Below are 21,512 nucleotides of genomic sequence, written 5' to 3' on the forward strand. Positions count from 1 at the left end.
TCAGTTACCCAATGAGGAGGCAGAGTGTCACACCAATGGAAAATCGGGGTGTCATATGTGGAATATCCAATCAGAGATCATTGTGTCATAGATCCATACCCCAATAGAGGAATTTTAATTACACTGGCCAAATGACTTTTTATGGCCCTGTTTTTCCAAACTGATTCCTTTGAAGCTCCCCCAAAGTGATAGATCTCTCTCTTAGTGTCAAACATGGATAGGCATCCATCAAGTGTTCAGGAGATTGGTTGACTTTGATAGCCTTAGCAATAATTAAAGAAAAAATAGAAACTTTGTTAAAAGTCATTCCCTGGCAGAAAATAGGAGACTAGTTTACAGGTATACCACACATTCACAACAAGATGACCACAACCTTTAGCCTTTGTGTTTTTGCTGTCTTGCCCTGAAGAATAACAGAACATATATATACAAGCCATTTATTTGTGTTTCTGGGTTCCTGGTAACCCTTATTTCTTTATGTTTTGATAACAGGACTTAAAAGGTTGCCAAAAGAGTGAAGGAACTTTTACAGCTCTGCCCACCATATGTCCCTCTCTGGGCCTGGAATTCTTCATTTCCAGGAGCAGAAAGATGGATGCTTCTTAAGCTTTCAGCATTGGCCACTATGTCTGTCCAGCCTGTGAATCAGACTTGACATCATTCCAGCCTGCCTGAGGCCTAGAAGGAATTGGATTTTTCTCCCTTATGTGCAAGAAAGACCATTACAATTCAAATGGGCATTGCTATGTCATATTAATATTCTAGGGTTACATTGCAATATCACATTCCAGGGGTGCATGGCTTGGGAATCAGTACAGGGGTGTCTTTCTGGATATCATGGTGTCCCTAGCATGTGTGGGGGGGATTGTACCACATACCAAACTGGTTTGTTTAGCTCTTAAAAGTTCATGATAGTTTGTGATTCACAAACCAAGGATGCCATGAACCACAAACCAAAACAAACTACATATTCTTGGTTCATGCCTATCCTAAGTGAACACCACTTTTGCCCTGAGAGAAACTGGATACCAAGTATTTATATAACTTCACTCTGGGTAAACACAAGCTGAACAATTCAGTGTAGATTATGCAGTATAGCCCTGGAACTGGTTCGGGAACTCTAAACAGAAAACAAGTGAGTGGACAGACATTAGTACTAAGAGAAGTTTGGATAAAGGCTTTCTTTGTGAGACTACAGCATCTGTCAGAAATAGTAGCTGCTGTGGTCAAGAGATGTCTCACTATAATAGGCTCTGTTTAGGGATTCTGTATCAGTCATGTCCTATCCATCCAAGGCATCACAGCTCCTATGCTTACAGGTGGGGAAAAATCTGTTGAACTTAATTCACACAGAAAAGACTGAACCCACTTATTACTGTGCCTATCAATCCCTCTCTCTTTTCAACATGGTCCAGGACTACTAAATGGCCCACAGTATCAAATGCAACTGACAAATATAAGAAAAGCAAAAGGGATGAATTTCCAGTTGTATTCAAAGATTGTTAAAAATTGAACTCCTGACCCAAAGTCAGACTAAAATGGCTCAGGGGCAATGTTTCATTCAGGAAACATTGGAAAAATTCTGCCTCCATCATCCCAATTAATTTTCCCCAAGAACAGTAAGTTTTATAGAGGTATATCATTGGACATGACCTTCCTGCCAAGAAAGGGCTTCTCTAAGGGAGGGGAAATTATCACTTTCTTTGAAGTATTTGAAACTCACCTCTCCATAACAAAGAGTTAATATGAAATCCTGGCGCTCCTTCATTTAATTAACTAAGTAGGAAAGTGGTCCAGGCTTCACATTATTGATTTCACAAGCCAAGGGTTCTGTCAACATCATTCAAAGAGACCAGTCCAAAAAAAGACTGATATAAGATTGACCAGATAGTTCTTCTACCTTCTTGACTTGTGATGATTGAGCCATCCAAATATATTGAAATTGGAAGATTTTTTTCAGTGAAGAAAGACCCAAAATCATTACTGTTTATGGCAAGATTCCTATCTCCTAGCAGAAATATTTCAGATTAACCTAAACAATTGTGTTAGGTGCAAATAAAACAATAAAATTGTAAAGGGGGGAAAAAAACCCTTGTTTTCATTGCTATGAACCAAAACTTATTGCCCTTCATGAAGAACTCTAAAGCATTCCGTATCAGACTTGGCATAAATATTCTGCCACTAATGCTTTAACTTTCTCTTAGTCTTCTTCAAGTCCCCCTGCTCCCTAGTAAACCAGGAAAATGGCCTCTGATCAAGGCAGGGTGGCAGAAGATACTTTGAAGTATCAATTGCCTCTGAGAGCCTGAAATTCTAGTCCCAACTAGAGAAGAAGTATAATTATCAGTTAGGTTCTCAAAATGCCCAAGTGCTTCCTGAATTGGATTCGTTAGTCTTCAAGGGCAGACCATCCTAATTGTCTTTCCACCAACAGAAGGAATGCGTGATAACCAATTGGGCTTTTAGCAGATTGTGCGACTGAACAACAACAACAAGCCAGACTGTGACCCAGCAAATCACTCAGCACTTTCACTAGTCTGTATTCTTATAACTTTGAGATACACTGTCTAGATCTCTCAGTGTGTGTGTGAAGTGCTGTTCAATAGTTCCAAATTATGGTGACCCTATGAATTAATGTCTTAACAGCCTTGCTCATGTCTTGCAAACTGAGGGCTATGGCTTCCTTGATTGAGTCAATACATCTCATGCTGGATCTTCCTCTTTACCTGCTGCTTTCAACTTTTTCTAGCTTTATTGTCTTTACCAGTGGCTCTTGTCTTCTTTTAATAACCAAAGTATAATAGCCTCTGTTTAGTCATGTTAGCTTCTTAAGGAGAGTTCAGGATTGATTTGATCTAGAACCCATAGGGAGGAAAAACAGTTTGAATGTGAAGCTTGTTTGGGGAAACATTGTTAAAAAAATCCAGGCTTAAATAAGATATTAGGAAACTTGTATTGGAATAGTATTATCTTCTTCGTGGTCTCTGTGCTTCACACTTATGGGATAGAGCGCCTGCGCCGATCCCTGAATCGGTACCTAAAAAGCCAAGGATTTTTTCGCACTCGGCACCAATGGGCATGCGCAGGCGTCCCAGTGCGCATGCTCACCGGCGCCAGCGCGAGGATCCTGCCAGTTCCTTTCAGACTGCTGCGCTGAGAGGATCTCCTTTCGTGTCCCCGGTCGGTAAAGTAATCTTGGATTGCTTTTTTGTCTGTTGTATATAGCCTGTTTGTTATTTTCTTAGTGTAGTTAGTTAGTTAGTTAGTTGTTATTTAGTGATGTTTAAAAAAAAGTTTGTTGGACTTGCCCTTCGGGGCTCGGTTCCCCCCCCCCCATTTTTTCCCCTCAGAGACTTTCCTGGGTGGGGTTTTTTCCTGGGCGTCTATGGAAAGACGTTGGTTTTTTTTAAAGAGGTGCCGCTCCTGTGGGAAGAAGATTGCACCCCCCGATGGCCATTCCCTCTGTCTCCTTTGTCTGGGCAAGGGACATTGCGTCAATTTTTGTGCCCACTGTCTGAGTTTCTCGAAACAAACTCGTAAGAACAGAGCGGCGAGGCTTTCAGCGGCTTTGGTCAAGTCGGCACTTCGTCCTCAAAGGATGGCATCAGGCCTGTCAGTACCGATAGGTGAGGCCGCAACCCCGACAGTCACATCGGCTGAGACTTCGCCGATCAGGACCGAGATGCCGGTCGAGCGTGGGTGTTCCACGAAATGGCCTTCTGAAGGGTCAGTGAACACCCCGGCTAAGAGGCATTGGGATGATTCGGGGACCCGATCTTCCGCGCCGAAGAAGGGGAAATCGAAGGAGAAGCGGAAGAAAAGACCATTCCACACCCCTTCACATGACACTTCGACATTGACAGCTCCACCGAGGAAGATCTTGGCGTCCCCACATCATAGCCCTTCGGTGTTAAGAGGCAGTGCTTCGCAGCTGCGCCTATCGGCATTGGAGCACGAGATCGACCTGACTCAACGCTCCCACTCTTCAGGGTCCAGACATCGCAGTGAGAGCAACTCGGTCTTGGAGATGGAGGTGTCGGCGCTGATGAAGCTTTCAGCACCGATGGATCAGGCGAAAGGCCGGAGAGAGCTGGAACCGACTACAGTAGCTCATCGCTTCCCACCGCTTCCACCATGGGAGCAGCGCCAATGGCCTCCTTACCCTTATCCTTACCCACCGTACCAATGGTACCCTCCTCGCGAGTTCGCAGACTGGGACCAGCAGTCCGAGGCATCCCACATGTCCAGGCTGCCTCAACATTCTAGATGGCATCCTTCGGCATTGATCGCTGTCCCGCCTGACAGACACAGCGTGGTGGTGGAGGAAGTCCAAACTCGGTCATCGGTGTTGATCTGGTCGCCCATCAGAGAGTCTATTCCGGTGCTCTCAGACTGATCTCTACACAGAGAGTCTTCATTGTTAGACTCCGAGGTCAGTACTGACGATCCGGACCGGGCTTTGGAAACTTCCCTGGCGTCTCATATGGCTGAGGATCTTCCCATCTCAGCATCAGAGGATCTGAAGTCGTACGGGGACCTGGTGAAGAGGATGGCTCTCTCCCTCTCACTTCCAGTGACACAGCCGCAACCCGTTGTAGATGATAACATATTCGACATTATGCAATGGGATACGTCTACAGAGGTTGCCCTGCCGGTGATGGTCATCCTAAAGGTTGTGAAGGAACCCTGGGTGAAGCCTGCTTCTACACCCATGTCTTCGAGGAGGTTGGACCATATGTACCGTGTCCAAGAGTCCGGGGCTGAGTTCCTCTTCACACACCCAAAGCCAAATTCGGTGGTCGTTTCCTCCTCATCGAAGGCTCGCAAGATGCACTTCTCTCCACCAGACAAGGAGGGAAAGAAGCTGGATAACGTCGGGAGGAAGTTCTACTCTGCTGGGGTGCTGGGAGTAAAGGTATATAACTATGCCATGTGCATGGCTTGATACCAATACTCAGTGTGGGAACAACTAACCCCCCTCCTGTCTTCCCTGAGTGAGGAGAAGAGGTCGGCTGCAAAGAAGTTGCAGAAGGAAGGCTTTGCTGTAGCCAAACAACAACTTGCTGCAGCAAAGTACATGGTCGACATCTCAGCGAGAACCATCACTTCTGCCGTCTGCCTCCACCACCACTCCAGGCTCAGATCTATGGCTCTCCAGTAGGACACCAGGGCTTTCGTTGAAGATCTGCCCTTCGAGGGTGAAGGCCTGTTCAGCTCCACCACTGACAATGCGCTCCAGGAAATGGACAAAAGTATAAAAACTTCCAGGAACCTGGGCGTACCGGCATCTTCCAGAGCTGTGAGACAGAAACAGTGGCATAAGCCTTGGGCAAAGAAGCTGTACCAAAAGTTCTCCCCGGAACAGCAGTGGAGACTTCGCTCTGCTCAACCTGAGAGAAGGTCGCCATACAGGGGGAACAATAGGAATCGTTATGCTTCACAGACCACCGGCAAGTCCAATCCTAAAATGACTTTAATAGGTCAGGGTTGCTCCATCGATAAATTGGTACAAAAATAAGGCTCCAGCAAAACAATTCATTTAGTACTGTCCTGGAAAGTCTCACTGTTCAAGGAATTTGGGAGTGCATATTGTATGGAAGAATAAAATCTGGATCAAGCCAGATTTTTCACTCATAATTCTCCTGCTTTACTACAGCCCTCACCCACATGGCTTTTGTCCATGATCCTCAGCTTAGCCTTTTTGGTATTCAAATAGGACCTCTCTTCTTTTTTTCACCAGTCGAAGAGCTGGGTGGATCCAACCTGTTTTAATAGTTATGTTACCCAGACTCTAAAGAACATTCATAACTTTACTGAGATAAGTAAAGCTATATTAGATGAGAGCAGTTATCAAGGAGTCAAGAATGACTGATCTGAGCCAAATGCCATGGAGTCCAAGTACTCAGACTATCACATGAACTTATGAAGCTGCCTTATACTGAATCAGATCAATGGCCCATCAAGGTCAGTATTGTCTACCCAGTCTGGCAGCAGCTCTCCAGGATTTCAGGCAGAGGTCTTCCACATCACCTACTACCTAGTCCTTTCAAATGGAGATGCCAGGGATTAAACCTGAGATTTTGCATGTCAAGCAGATGCTCTAACATTGAGCCACAGCCCCTCCCCATCCTTGGGGATATGCTGACTCCTCTAGGTAACCCCCCCTTTCATTGATTATTCTTTGCATTGTTAATTAAAAATCTATTATTTAAAAGTTAATGGGGTTCCACTTTTTAGATTTCACAAGCAACCAGAATGTACTGTACTTAATGCTCATTTCAGATGACTGTCACTCACATTCTTTATAGCTGTTTCTTAAACACTCTTGATTTGTATGTATTTCATGGTCAGTGTTGCAATCAACATTCAGTGCCATTTTCACAAAATTGGTTTTCTTAATGTCAGCATTATTTTTTGTTGGTTCCATCGGCACATTCCTTCTCAAGCACTTGAAATCTCCTACTATTCCAGTCACTAGAACACTGATATTTTCCAGACACATACTCACATTCATGCTGCAGCGGTCTGTTCATTACCATACTTTACTATATTTTCCCTAGATTAGCTGCTTGGAACGCCACTTGACTGGCCTGCACAGTTTTAACAGAAAAATTGCCAGTCAGATGCACTTTATTTCAAACAAATCAACCCCAGTGGAAACATTAAGGGTATTACTAAAATGGAAACCCCAAGAAAATATTCTCCATTTTCCTTAACTGAATCGTTTAATAATTTCTGGCTTCTTTATTCTTATTTTTTCACCTTTCTTTGGTTCAAGAGGAAAATTCAAATAAACGTATGCAATGACAGTAACAGCTAACAGCCAACTTTCCCAGGTTTTTTTCGTAAAGTCTCATAGATAGCTTTTCCCCAAAAATAAGTTTTATTATTTGATGTATTTATCTGTTGCATTAACTATTTTTGATATCCCATTTTTCAAATTATTTCCATATGAATTTATGTTTTCCAGTTATTGAAACAGTTGCTAAGCTACCAGGAACATACAAATCTGGCTTATATTGAGTTAGTCATTTGGTCCATCTAACTCAACATGGTCAGTTGTTACGAGAGGAAGCTTCTAGTGCTGTCCTAGCAACTGCCACCTTGGATCCTTTAACTGGAAATTAACCTAGAAAGAATCTGGGGCTATTGGCATGCAAAGCATGTATTCTGTAACCGAAGACATAAAAGCATGAAGATTCCTTATACTGAGCTAGCAATGTAAAACAGAACCACTGTGATGAAATACAATTTAACTGTTCAATTGCACCAAGACTAGCCAGTTCATTCAATAAACAAAATATTCAATAAAGTATATTATTTTGCATTGTATTATTTATGTGTTTATTATTAAATTTAAAAGCTATTGCTATAAATACTTTACTAATATGGGGTCAAAAACAGAAATCACTTTCAATATATCCCATCACAAAGACTTAACCACCCAAAACATTCTTTTATGAAAAACAAGTCATGTTGAAGGGCAGTGTTTTTACATACAAATGTTTTCAAAAAACAGAACCCACACCACTAGCTTCAAATGATGTGCCTATGGAAAGAGACTCTCATAAGAGGTTCAGTGTGGCTGCTATTCTTGCATTCCTGTGCTGGCATACAGACTTGAAAATGATGTGAATCTCAGAATAAATGTTGCAGGTTTTATTTGCACATTGTGATTGAAGTTACAGCATTGAAATTTCTGGCAGAAGTAACAGCATTCCAATTTCCAACAGATTAGTGAATCTCCTAGGCTAAGTACATGTTTCTGATCTTCATCATACTCAATATCTTACAACTTCTGATGTGGAGCTTTACATTATCACATCAAAAACACACACACACCCCATAACAATGAGCACTTTGCTTCTTACTCAGACGGGTTGGCAGTAGTAGTTGTTATAGGGAAGGGGTGTGTTTCTGATGCAATGATGTTATGGATGTCTGTAAACAAAATCACACTGGTCATCATTGCAATTAGATCTATGGCAGTATGAACAAATAAGGCCAAGAATAGTGAAGGCAAAGGAGGACAAGGGCATCAAGAACTAGCACCAACTCAGGAAATGAAAGGGTACTGAGTAGTCTGTGAACAAATAGATGTTTGTTGAGCTATGCTTTATTTTTACCAATATGTTCTGTTACAATGAATATTCTAATTTCAGGATGAATCTCAAAATTAAGAAAATTCACTGCTGCTTTAATTATTATCATTAAATTATGAACAGCCCTCTACAATGAATACGGCAGCAGGATGAATGTGCATAATATTTCTCACAGAAAGTTTAGTTACCAAACAACTGTGTGTTAGCTCCTTACCTGCATTTGAAAGGAGCTCCCTCTGATTCCTTCGGGAGTGCTTTTTGATCCATCATGCCTAGATATAGATGATTTAAAAGGTTGGACCATGTGTAGCATCTCATCAGTCAGATGAATTTCACCCATGGTGAACAGGGAATATTTTCACATAGGTTACCTTGCCATCTTATGCATTATTTTGCGACTGTCAGTGTTCTATTATCCCTATGTAATCATGTTCTGTTAGTGACTCTGCTTTCACCATTTTGACCAGCTGCTTCCACTCCCTATCATGCAATCTGCTCTATTTATGCTTCATTGTGTTGTGTTGTACAGCCAAGATTATTTTTCATCCATGTTAAATAGCATTTGTGCTCATACACCATGGTGTAATAAGAGCCCTCATGAATACATTGTCCCCCTGTCCACTGCCTTCATTAAAATTAAACAAAGTCAAAGCAGCCTTCCAGGTTTTAGCGTCAAGAATATTTGGATGGTGGGTGCTGAAATTGGAGGATTATAGCATAGCTGATCAGGCATTGATGCATTAAATGATTGGCCAGATCAGTCGTTTATCTTCCTAGAGATTTACGCAATACAATTGTTTTCAGTGTGCAGATTGGTGGAAAGTTGTAATACCAAATAGCATAATTCAGAATGATGTATTTGGGGGTAGAATTTTTTTTAATCACAAAAATATATAGCCATTTTCAGGCACCTTTTTCCAAATTGTGGAGAGTCACTATTACAATGAATTCAGACTGTTTTTGTTTCTCTCTTGTCAGTTTTGAACTACACCTTACTAAAGGTTGTTTTAGAACATGACAAGGAAACAGTTGTAAATCAGAAAGGGTGAACCAGATTAGTGTACTGTAGGAACAGAGATTATCAGTGCAAACTAATAGTCTTCACTTGGAGTAAGGGGTAAACAGGAAGTGAGGTTAGAACAAGATTAAACAATAGTTTGAACAATATATTAGCTGTGGGAATTATGGGAGCCGTAAGAAATTAGGAAAGAGATGGTGCTGATGGAAAGCACGTGTTGACATGCTATGGTTTGAAACTTACCAGCTGAACCTAGATATAGGAAGGGGGTCTGGCATAGGTCAGGCAGGCTGACATGTATGGAACATTCTTGATGACAAGGAACATATAAAAGAGACCTGTCTGGAAATGGAAGTTGAGAGAGCTTGCATCTGGAGGGATGCTATTCTGCAGTGGAAGAACTAACAATATAGAAACATTACACACATACACATAATTGAGTCCCAGAATAAATGACAATAAGTCACACAATTAAAGTGATCAGAAATAACCAACATTGTATAGATAACTGGGGAAGGCAATGGCGAACCACCTCATAAAAAGTCTGCAAAGAAAACGTCATGCTGTGACATCACCCCATGGGTCGGTAATGATCTGGTGCTTGCACAGGGGACTACCTTTACCTTTTAAGAGATAAAGAAGTAAATAGTTAAATTACGAGTAGGTTTCTATAAACCGATAACCAGCATCAATTCAGTACCTTTATAAGTACCATCTTAATTTAAGCCATGCAAGTGTGGAAAGATGAGTTGTTTTGATGGTTTGCCTGTTGTCATCTCTTTTATAAATGCTTGTGTAAACCAGAAATACTTAAATGCATGTGTGGTTTTTATGCCTGTACCTCCAGACTCATGGCAAGGGATCAGTCTGCCTATACTCAGGTACAATCTGGGATATGATAGTTCAGGTAAAGTGTGAGGAGGATAGAGAGAGGAAGATGGGAATCTTGAGTTGAACTATATTTTATCTTTATTAAATATAAACAGCAGATAGAAAAAACAATAAAGGAGAGTAGATGAAAGACAATGCAATAAATATACCGAGACTGGGGAATATTCTAGTACTAATAAATTGCACAGATGGAAATCATACAGACTGGAAAATGAGCAATCAACAAGCAACTTAAACAATTCTAGTGGAAGTCACTCCATTAAACTAGATGTAGTCTTCCATGGCTATTCCAGAAATGGAGCCTGTTCATGAGGGTTTGCATATGAGATGTCCCCAGTTGGAACAGAGGGAGATTGTTGGTATAGATGACGGAGGCAAAACATAAAATCAGAGTTCTGCTAAGTGGAGCTCCAAGGGAGGGTGAAATGGAGGGCTCAGGAAGTCAAATTCTGGAGAGAAAGGCTGGAGAGGGGAGGTAGAGAGTACCAGGGATATGCAGGGAGAGGTTAGAAGAAGTAGGTGAGAAAGATTCATATATTGCAAGAATCAAATGTTGTTTGATTCTGTAGTGTGAACATGGTCTCAAAGTTCCAGGTGATGAGGAAATTATCTGAAGAAGACAGCAGATTAATACCCCACTGTTCTCTCTAAACCAAAGTCTCAGAGTGGCTTACAATCTCCTCTATCTTCTTCCCCCACAACAGACACCCTGTGAGGTAGGTGGAGCTGAGAGAGCTCTCATAGAAAGCTGCCCTTTCAAGGACAACTCTTGCAAGAGCTATGGTTGACCCAAGGCCATTCCAGCAGCTGCAAGTGGAGGAGTGGGGAATCAAACCTGGTTCTCCCAGATAAGAGTTCACACACTTAACTACTACATAAAACTGGACAGAATAAATGCTTATCTGGATAGTAGAGAGACAGCCTGAGGGAAAGACTGGCCCTAAAATGTCAACTTGAAAGAACTGCTTAAATACTAAAATGTCATACCCTTTCTTGACAGCTATGGGAAACTGAACCTCATGTTTTTTTCCTGGAGAATGCTAATGGGGCAGGTGATGAGGTTACCTTCCCAAAGAAAAGATTGGTTGGGTTACTGGGTGGATCTGCTTTGTAAGGGAGTCTCTTGAGAGCCAGTTTGGTGTAGTAGTTAAGTGCCTAGACTCTTATCTCGGAGAACCAGGTTTGATTCCCCACTCCTCCACTTGCAGCTGCTGGAATGGCCTTGGGTTAGCCATAGCTCTCGTAGGAGTTGTCCTTGAAAGGGCAGCTGCTGTGGGAGCCCGCTTAGCCCCACCCACTTCACAGGGTGTCTGTTGCGGAGGAAGGAGATAAAGGAGATTGTAAGCTGCTCTGAGACTCTGATTCAGAGAGAAGGGTGGGGTATAAATCTGTGGTCTTCTTCTTCTTGAGTGGAGTCTACAGTCATTGCCCACAAAAAGCCATTATTCATTGGGGTCTGGATACATGAGAATACCCAAGAGATGCAGGACAAAGCCTTGACTGGTTCATGTGGCACTTTATCACAGGCAGCTGACTGTTTGCTCAGAAGATGTACTTCAACTGCCCATGTCTGATCACAAGGAATCTCTCAGCACTTTTGCCTGAATAGGGTTTGAGGATCTTAGGGAGCTTTAGGCTGCATTAATTTAGAAAAGATTCATCTATGGGTAAAATATAGCTATCGGAAAAACTGAATTAAGTATTATCATATGACATTTCAGAGAGCTCTGAGAGAGAACAGATAAGAAGTGCTATAAGGATGAGGTTTGGCTTTCTAACAGCTGAGGAAGTTGCTGAGAATTTCTGTGTTTGTGTGACTGTTGAAAATTCTGAGTTTGTAGTTGCTGGGGAACTGCTATTTGTTTGGTTTGAGTTGGCTGAAGGTGATTGTTGCTGATTGATTAGGAGTGGCTGTGTTCCTGGGGCAGACTGAGGTCCCACCCTCTTTGTATTATTAAGCTGCACCTTGCTAGAGGCGTGAGCCTTTGGCACGAGCCGATGGGCAAAAGCTAAAGGGCTCTTGGCCTGGGGCTGTGTAAGGACCAGGAGCCCAGATCCCGATTTTCCTTATGTTCCCAATAAGGTAAGTAGACCCTCCAGAAGGATAGCCACATAAACAAACAGGATTTAAAAGGGGACTGTATATTTAAAAAAAGCTATCATGAAGGTAGAATGCCAGCAGGGGGGTAGGGGCTTTCCAGTGTTTTGCACTGAGTGTCACATGTATGACTATCTGCTCACAGGAAATCTTGGGTGTGTGCTTGATGCAAGAAGCTCCTGGTCCTCAGGGAACAAATTCATACCCTTGAGGCCGTGGTGACTGACCTGGAGAAGCAGAGACAGTCAGTTAGGCACACAGAGAAGACTCTCGGGGACGTATTAGATGAGCCCCACTCTGAACATAGCAGCCCGTTGCTGCCAGGGAACATGAGGGTTGAGAGGGAACAGGGCACCATTCTGAGGATAAGAGGAATGTGCCCTCAGAAGAGACCTCTTCTTCAGTTGGTGAGCGGGTATCCTTTCGCACCAAGAAACCATCCCTGGGCAGGGAGGGGGGGGGTCTTGGTAGTTGGTGATTCGATCCTTAGGCAAGTAGACAGCTGGGCGGCAAAACCACGTACTGACCGTATGGTGACTTGCCTGGCTGGTGTGAAGGTAGCGGACATTACGCGTGTTGTAGATAGGCTGATAGACAGTGCTGGGGAGTTTGCCACGTCATGGTGCGACCGAATGTCCGGCGGTATAACCGGATGGGCAGGCTGGGCTCACCAACCTCGCCAGCCAAGAGAAGGAAAACTCTAACATCAAACCCGGGCAGATAGAGCTCGTTAATGTAACACCTACCACCTGGAGGACTCGCTGCCGGCGTCCCGGCTTACTGGGCCATGGCAGATGACCCCAAGGTGAAAGGGTGGAGCCAGTACTGCGCACACTGTGCCTCACCTAAAAATTCCTCTGCGCAGGCCTGAAGGGCATATCCACATCCACAACCCACAACACACCAAGTCCTGCAGCGATGGGCAAGGGGCGAAACGGCAGGTGGAAGATGCCACTGGAAGCCGCAGTCCCGATCCTGCATGTAGGCGGTTCAGGGTATTGGTCGCCTGATGCTGACCCGGAGACGAAAGCATCTTTTGGCAGCACCCTGAATAACCAAGCAGCCTTATCTAGGGACAGCACTGCTTGCTCCACACGGAGAGGGGCCTAGAAAAGGTGGCCTAAACAAAGCTCGTCTCCCCCACCCCAGTTGGATAGCCGCGGTCAACGGGCATCCTTACTTGCGGTCAAAAAATAACAACAAAGAAAAGGCATGCACCTGCCTCACAAAGTGTGCAAAGACTTAAGCTTGCGTGTTGGAACATCAGAACCATGCTTGACGCAGTAGACAGTGGTCGCCCTGAATGACGCTCTGCTCTAGTTGCCCACGAACTTCTCAGGTTGAATATCGACATAGCAGCTCTCAGTGAGGTCCGTTTCCCTGAGGAAGGTAGTCTTCAAGAACATGGTGCTGGCTATACCCTCTACTGGTCGGGTAAGTCAAAGGCTGAGAGCCGCCTTTCTGGCGTTGGCTTCATGGTCAGGAACTCCATTGCCTCCAAACTCAAAAACCTGCCAACAGGTCACTCAGATCGCATCATGTCCATGCGCCTCCCACTTCAAAACAAGCAGCATGCAACACTCTTCAGTGTGTATGCCCCAACTCTTCAAGCAGATCCTGAAGAAAAGAACAAGTTCTATGCTGATCTATGCAACCTCGTACGGAAGACCCCTACAGAGGACAAGGTGATCATCCTTGGCGACTTCAATGCCAGAGTAGGTAAAGACTCGGAAGCCTGGAAAGGAGTACTTGGCAAACACGGCATTGGCAACTGCAATGATAACGGGTGCCTCCTGCTAGAATTCTGCACGGAGCACCAGCTCACCATCACCAACACTATCTTTCAGCAGAAGAACAGCCTGAAGACAACCTGGATGCACCCACGGTCCAAACACTGGCACCTTATCGACTACATTCTGGTGCGCCAGAGAGACCTTCGAGATGTCTTACACACCCGAGTAATGCCCAGTGCGGAATGTCATACGGATCATCGTCTTGTACGCTGCAATCTCCGTCTTCACTTTAAACCCACACCCAGGAGAGGAGGTATCCCTCGGAGGAAGCTTCAGGTTGGCAGCCTTCAGTCAGCTGAAGTTAAAGCTGCCTTCCAGGCAAAACTCCAGTCAAGAATTGAGGACCCCAGTTGCCCCACAGACCCTTCTCCAGAAGCACTCTGGGAACACCTAAAAACTACCATCCTGTTGACCTCTGAAGAAGTCCTCGGGTTCTCCACAAGGAAAAACAAGGACTGGTTTGACGAGAACAATCAAGAGATCCAAGAATTACTAGTGAAAAAGAGCATCTGAAAAAAGGCACAAAGATCAATGTTTACAAAGCGGTTGTGTTGACAACCCTCATCTACGGCTCCGAATCGTGGGTTTTATACCGTCATCACCTGCGACTCCTTGAGCGCTTTCATCAGCGCTGCCTTCGCACCATCCTCAACATCCACTGGAGTGACTTTGTGACCAACACTGAAGTCCTCAAGAGGGCGGAGGTTACAAGCATCGAAGCACTGCTATTGAAGACGCAGCTGCGCTGGGCAGGGCATATTTCTAGGATGGAAAACCACCGCCTTCCCAAGATTGCTCTGTATGGCGAACTTTCCACCGGCCATCGAAATAGAGGAGCACCAAAGAAGAGGTACAAGGACTCCTTGAAGAAATCCCTTGGCACCTGTCGCATCAACCATCACCAGTGGTCTGACCTAGCCTCAGATCGCAAAGCATGGAGGCACACCATCCACCAGGCTGTCTCTTCCTTTGAGAACGCACGCATAGCTGGTCTTGAGGACAAAAGAAGATTGAGGAAGAATCACACTGCTACAGCACCAACCCCAAATCAGACTTTTCCCTCCACTGTAGCCGGATCTGCCTGTCCCGCATTGGTCTTGTCAGCCACCAGCGAGCCTGCAGCAGACGTGGACTACTGCACCCTTCTTAAATCTTCGTTCGCGAAGTCAAGCCGAGAGATAGGCTGATAGACAGTGCTGGGGAGGAGCCAGTGGTTGTGGTGCATGTTAACACCAACGATGTGGGGAAATGCAGTCGTGAGGTCCTGGAGGAAAAATTTAGGCTGCTAGGCAGGAGACTTAAGGCCAGGACCTTCTCAGAAGTGCTACCTGTTGCATGTGCAGGGCTGGAGAGACAGGTACAAATTAGAAGTCTCAATGTGTGGATGAGACGATGGTGTAGGGAGGAAGGGTTTAAGCTTGTTAGGTACTGGGATGGTTTCTGGAACAAGCGGGAGCTGTACAAAAGAGACGGTCTCCACTTGTCCCCGGATGAAAACCAGGCTGCTGGCAATTAAAATCAGAAAGGTGGCAGAGCAGTTTTTAAACTAAACCTTGGGGGAAAGCCGACAGGAGATGAAATGTCTCTGGTTCGGGAGGACTCATCTCAAAGAGATGAAGGGTTAGCTGTTACTTTTTTACCGGGTAATGGATCAGAGTTTTCCACTGAGATGGTGACAAACAGTATGGACTGTCTGCCAAAGTCTCAAGGCAGCAGGAGGAAGGTTGTGGGCCTAACTTGCCTGGGAAATTATAGATGTATTATATAATGGGTTCTATGCATGGCTGAGTCTCGAAGTAAGGGATAAGAAGCTCTTTAATAGGAAACACATAGTACAGGTTACAATACAAGACTGCCAATGGGGCCTACCGGCCCAACTTATATACATCTTGGGGTTCCCACGCTAGCACAGCATTGGGTCATTCAAACCGGTGGAGGCTTGTGATTGGTCTAGGGCTGCAGGGATTTGGATCCTGCAGCCCTTTGTTCCCAAGTCCCCAAGTTCAGTCTGCCTGGCTCCATTGAGCCCGGTGGGAATATCCAAAGTCTTCTCTCGAGTCCACATACATAACAAGATGTTTGTATACAAATGCTAGAAGTGTTCAAAATAAAATTGGTGAGTTGGAATGTTTAGTGTTGGGGAAAAACATAGACATTGTGGGAATTTCAGAAACTTGGTGGAATAAGGAGAATCAGTGGGATACGGTGATTCCTGGATATAAGTTATATCGGAAGGATAGGGGGGGAAGGATTGTAGGTGGGGTGGCGCTGTATGTCAGAGAGGGCATACAGTCCAGTAAGACTGAGGTCAGAGAATTAGATTCCCTTCTAGAAATGCTTTGAGTCGAAATAGAGGGCCCAAAAGGAAATTTAACTATGGGAGTTCGTTATCGCCCACCAAACCAAAAGATAGAGGACGATTATAATATGATGGAAGGATTAAAGACAGTGGCTAAATGTAAAAACTTTGTCGTAATAGGTGATTTTAACTACCCACAGATCGATTGGGTCAATATGTATTCAGGTTGAGAGAAAGAGATTGAGTTTCTAGATGCCCTCAATGACTGCGCTATGGAGCAGATGGTCACAGAACCTACCAGGGGTGGGGCGATCCTGGATTTGGTCCTAAGTAATGCCCAAGACTTGGTGAGAGATGTAAAAGTGATTGCACCGTTTGGGAGCAGTGACCATAACGTTATTTCACCATTTGTATAAATAGGGAGTTGCCCCAAAAGACCAGCACAACCACGTTTAACTTAAAAAGGGGTAAATTATCTGAGATGAGGAGGCATGTGAAGAGGAAACTGAAAGGAAAGGTAAATACAATCAAAACCCTTGGGGAAGCTTTGAGGCTATTTAAAACTACAATCCTCAGATAAAATATATACCACAAGTAAGGAAAGGCACAAACAGGTATAAGAAAAGGCCTGCATGGTTAACAAACAAAGTAATGAAAGCTGTAAAAGGTAAGAAGGACTCCTTTAAGCAGTGGAAAGCTAGTTCAAGTGAGATTGATAAAAGGGAACACAGACTGTGGCAAATCAAATGCAAGACTGTGATCAGGCAGGCAAATAGGGACTATGAGGAGCATATTGCAAAAAACATAAAGACCAACAATAAAAAATTCTTCAAATATATTAGAAGTAGGAAACCAGTCAGGGAGGCAGTGGGGCCCTTGGATGACCAAGGGGTAAAAGGATTACTGAAGGAGGATAGGTAAATGGCTGAGAAGCTGAATGCATTTTTTGCCTCCGTCTTCACTGTGGAAGATGAGAAGTGTTTGCCCACTCCAGAACCACTGATTTTGGAAGGGGTGTTGAAAGACCTGAATCAGATTGAGGTGACAAGAGAGGAGGTCCTACAACTGATCGACAAATTAAAAACTAATAAGTTACCAGGTCCGGATGACATACATTCAAGAGTTCTGAAAGAACTCAAAGTTGAACTTGTGGATCTCCTGACAAAAATGTGTAATCTTTCATTGAAATCTGCCTCTGTTGTCACACCCATCTTTAAAAAGGGTTCCAGAGGAGATCCGGGAAATTACAGGCCAGTCAGTCTGACTTCAATACCGGGAAAGTTGGTAGAAACCATTATCAAGGACAGAATGAGTAGGCACATTGATGAACACAAGTTATTGAGGAAGACTCAGCATGGGTTCTGTAAGGGAAGATCTTGCCTCACTAACCTGTTACAGTTCTTTGAGGGGGTGAACAAACATGTGGACAAAGGAGACCCAATAGATGTTGTTTACCTTGACTTCCAGAAAGCTTTTGATAAAGTCCTCATCAAAGGCGCCTTAATAAGCTCAATAATCATGGAGTAAAAGGACAGGTCCTCTTGTGGATCAAAAACTGGCTAATTAATAGGAAGCAGAGAATGAGTATAAATGGGCAGTAAGCAGTGGAGTGCCGCAGGGCTCAGTACTGGGTCCCATGCTCTTTAACTTGTTCATAAATGATTTGGAGTTGGGAGTAAGCAATGAAGTGGCCAAGTTTGCAGATGACATTAAATTGTTCAGGGTGGTGAGAACCAGAGAGGATTGTGAGACACTCCAAAGGGATCTGTTGAGGCTGGGTGAGTGGGTGTTAACATGGCAGATGAGGTTCAATGTGGCCAAGTGCAAAGTAATGCACATTGGGAAAAAAGAATCCCAGCTACAAATACAAGTTGATGGGGTGTGAACTGGCAGAGACTGACCAAGAGAGAGATCTTGGGGTCATGGTAGATAACTCACTGAAAATGTCAATACCGTGTGCGATTGCAATAAAAAAGGCCAATGCCATGCTGGGAATTATTAGGAAGGGAATTGAAACAAATCAGCCAGTATCATAAAGTGTCCTAGAAAATTGGACCTGAGTGGGTAGGAGCTCCATTTTTTCATTGAAACACCTGTGTACATAATGACCTGTAGAACTAGCAGGGTTTTTTGGAGGAGATAAGTAAATAGTCCTACCTGTCCACTCACAATACGACTAATTGCCCTAAATAAGGTTGGATCACTGAGATATATTTCCTCCCACAATCTGAGAACCCCTTCCCTTTCCATTTGCCATCCACCTTCCTGGCTGACTCACATGGAAAGAACTTACTTAAATGGCTTACTACCCTACCTACACTTCTGCCACTGTTGCAGCTTGCTCTATCTTGTCAGTCTCTATGATGTATCTTTGCTTACAGTCTATGATTGTAACTTAATCTATTGGGAATGGATTGAGCATAGTGGGTCATATTACATTCTCTTTCGACTGTGCAAAGATATATTTCTATGGCTTAATCTGTACAAAGCCTTCAAATATAAAGGGAATCTACTGTTTTTGGTTCCCCAAGAAATCCTGAGAACTATGATTTATTTGATGAGAACAAGATTTTGTTAGAGCCCTCCCCTTCCAAACTACCCTTGGATGAAGGAATGATCATGGATCTAGTTCAAGACTGCGAAGATATGCCGTATGCTATGCTGAATTGAGCTCCCCCCTCCCAGTGCCCATGACAACTGCCTAGTTTGCTTGCCTGCCTGCCTCCCCGCCACTGCAGTCACCACCCACCCCCTCCTTTCCCTTGCACTTCACCCCCCCCCCCCCGCCCTGTGCAATCAGAGGAGCGCACCATGGCTGGGCCCTACCGGCTTCAATGTGGCTGGAGTGACATCTAATCCTTTGAAGCCCATGTGGGAGAAGGCTTTGCTCCCCCTCACTTCCGGTGCCAGGAAGGAGGGGGGAGAAGCCTTCTACCACCTGCGCTTCCAAGGATTAGATGGTGTGTTACCCACATTGAAGCCAGTAGGGCCCAGCCATGGTGTGGTGCGGCTCACTCTGATGGGGGGGGGGTGATAGAGTGCAGTGCTGTGTTGCAGCGCTGCAGAGGGAGTGAGGGAGAGGGGGGGCAGCGGGCAGGGAGCCTGGGATGCCACGTGCCCTAGAACTGGCACTGCCTGTCCCCACCTGGCAGCAAGAGAAGAAGCAGTGGGAGGAGTATGCTTCTCCTTTCCCAGCCAGAAAGACTGCTCCTCCAATGGCCAGTTGCCCCTTGAACTGGAGTGAAGAGGAGAAAAGGACAGACAGGCTTCTGTCACCAACCAGCAGAATCAGGACAGTGGGAGAGCTTCACCAATTACATTAGAACAAGAATTCCAGAAATGGAAGATCAGCCTGATGAATTAATTTTTTATGCAGTTGCTTTCTGTACTTGCTCCAATATTCAATTGAGCTTTTCAAAGCAATACTGAAATTATGAGAAATTAGATTAGGATTGGAGGTTCGCTTTATGTTGTTATGGTGACAACCGGGGTCACCCCATAATTATTTATATACTATAACCATTTTGTCATGTCTTTAATAAGATTATGAGAAACTGTGAGCAGTTTAGGATTAGTTTTTGTGGTAGCAATAATTTAAAAAATACATTAGAATACAAAGCATTGAAGGCTGAAGCAATAGTCTGACTCCTGAAATTGGGGCTGGTTATACAGAGGAAGTTTGTGGCAAACAACCTTTGCTCATTTATGGTTTGCTCATCTCTGGTCCACATGGATGTGGTCACCAGAAGTTAGTTGTGACTTGCAGTATGTTCTTTTTCTTCCTAGAGCCGTGCCGTTGCTTACAGCTACTCTTCCTGCCTATTTGTTCTTGTGGACTAATGCTTGTCTTCCAGAACAATAGGAAATTTGCCTCAGCTGGGAGATTAATTCTGCTACCACTTTCTAACTTCCCTGGATTAAATGTGGGGGGGTTCTAATTCACATATGCATCAGAGTTTTTGCAGTAATTTCCTAATCAACAGCAAAAATCCACCTCATTAAATAAGGTGTTTTGAGAATGCAGTACAAACTATGCTGATGAAGGATGTGACAGAAAAACACTGGTGCTGAAGAACCAGTAGCTTGAGTATTAACAGAAAACTTGCAAACAGAAGCACAATTTTTGTAAAAAGCCACAGTAAGACTCTAAATCACAGAAGGAGGATAGACAGATTCCACAGGCTGTGGCTTGATTTCTTGAACAAGCCTGAGGGAGCCAGGTGCCCAGATCTTGAAGATACACCCACTGTAAACAGGATTATCATCTAGTTTTCCTTGCTGCAATCCTTCTTCGTGCAGGACTCACGTGAGAGTTGTGTTTTGGACTCTTTGCCTAGTTTGAATACTATTTGGGAACCATGCTTCAGTTTTCTTGGAAGATTTGTTCTTTATTTTCTGATTTGTTTCTTTGGTACACAGTTCATAATATAATACAATAAACACTCATCTGCAAATTTCTAACATATACACTTTTTATCATTAGGCAGACATAAATACATATAGCTACCAGAAATCTTCATCAAGAATGATTGTTGAAAGTGGCAACATAATTCTGTCCTCATTATATAGCATTTTTGCTACAATGAGGAATCCAAAATGGTTCAACAATGGCAGCTGTGTACTACAACCATCCCTTCTTTCTGCTAAACCAACCTTGACTTGGACATAAGGCTTATTTTTTACAGTTCTGTATAACTTTTTTGGACCTATGCTGGAGTGCAGGCTTCCATTGCCAAGAATACACAAGGGGCAGTTAGAAATCATCCAAATAAATGAATGAATCAATACTCGACAAGTAAGTGCTGGGAACTTCTCTGAGTTAGCAGACCACTCATGGAAAGCAGTAGGTACGTAGTTTTAGGAATACATAGGAAGAGATACTTTATTTGGGACCTGTCCCAAAAGTGCATTACAGATAATATATTAAGTTCTTCTTATATAAATTAGTGGAAATAGAATTTAAACAAGTATTAGATAAAAACAACTTTGGTTTTTTATAATTAAAATTAAAACAAGAAAACTAACCAAAGTCATCAGAATTTTAGCACAAATTGAAAATATACTTACAAGCAGCTTCTATAACCCTTCAGTTATTACCCAAAATGATATTTTAAAGCAGATAATGTGTGGACTGAATAGGGAAGGCAGTCAGGGGACAGGGGCTATTGTAGAGACTCTTGGCTTGGCATAAAGCTTGCAAAAAGGAGAGGGGATAGATTCTAGTGTCTGAGTTCCATATAAGTACTATTTCTGCTCCCAAAGAAACTTACAAAACTGCCATAAAATTCCTTAGTCTAGAGGGACTGACAAC

Source organism: Heteronotia binoei, chromosome 1 (assembly GCF_032191835.1).
Source record: "Heteronotia binoei isolate CCM8104 ecotype False Entrance Well chromosome 1, APGP_CSIRO_Hbin_v1, whole genome shotgun sequence".
In the NCBI taxonomy this organism is placed as follows: Eukaryota; Metazoa; Chordata; class Lepidosauria; order Squamata; family Gekkonidae; genus Heteronotia; species Heteronotia binoei.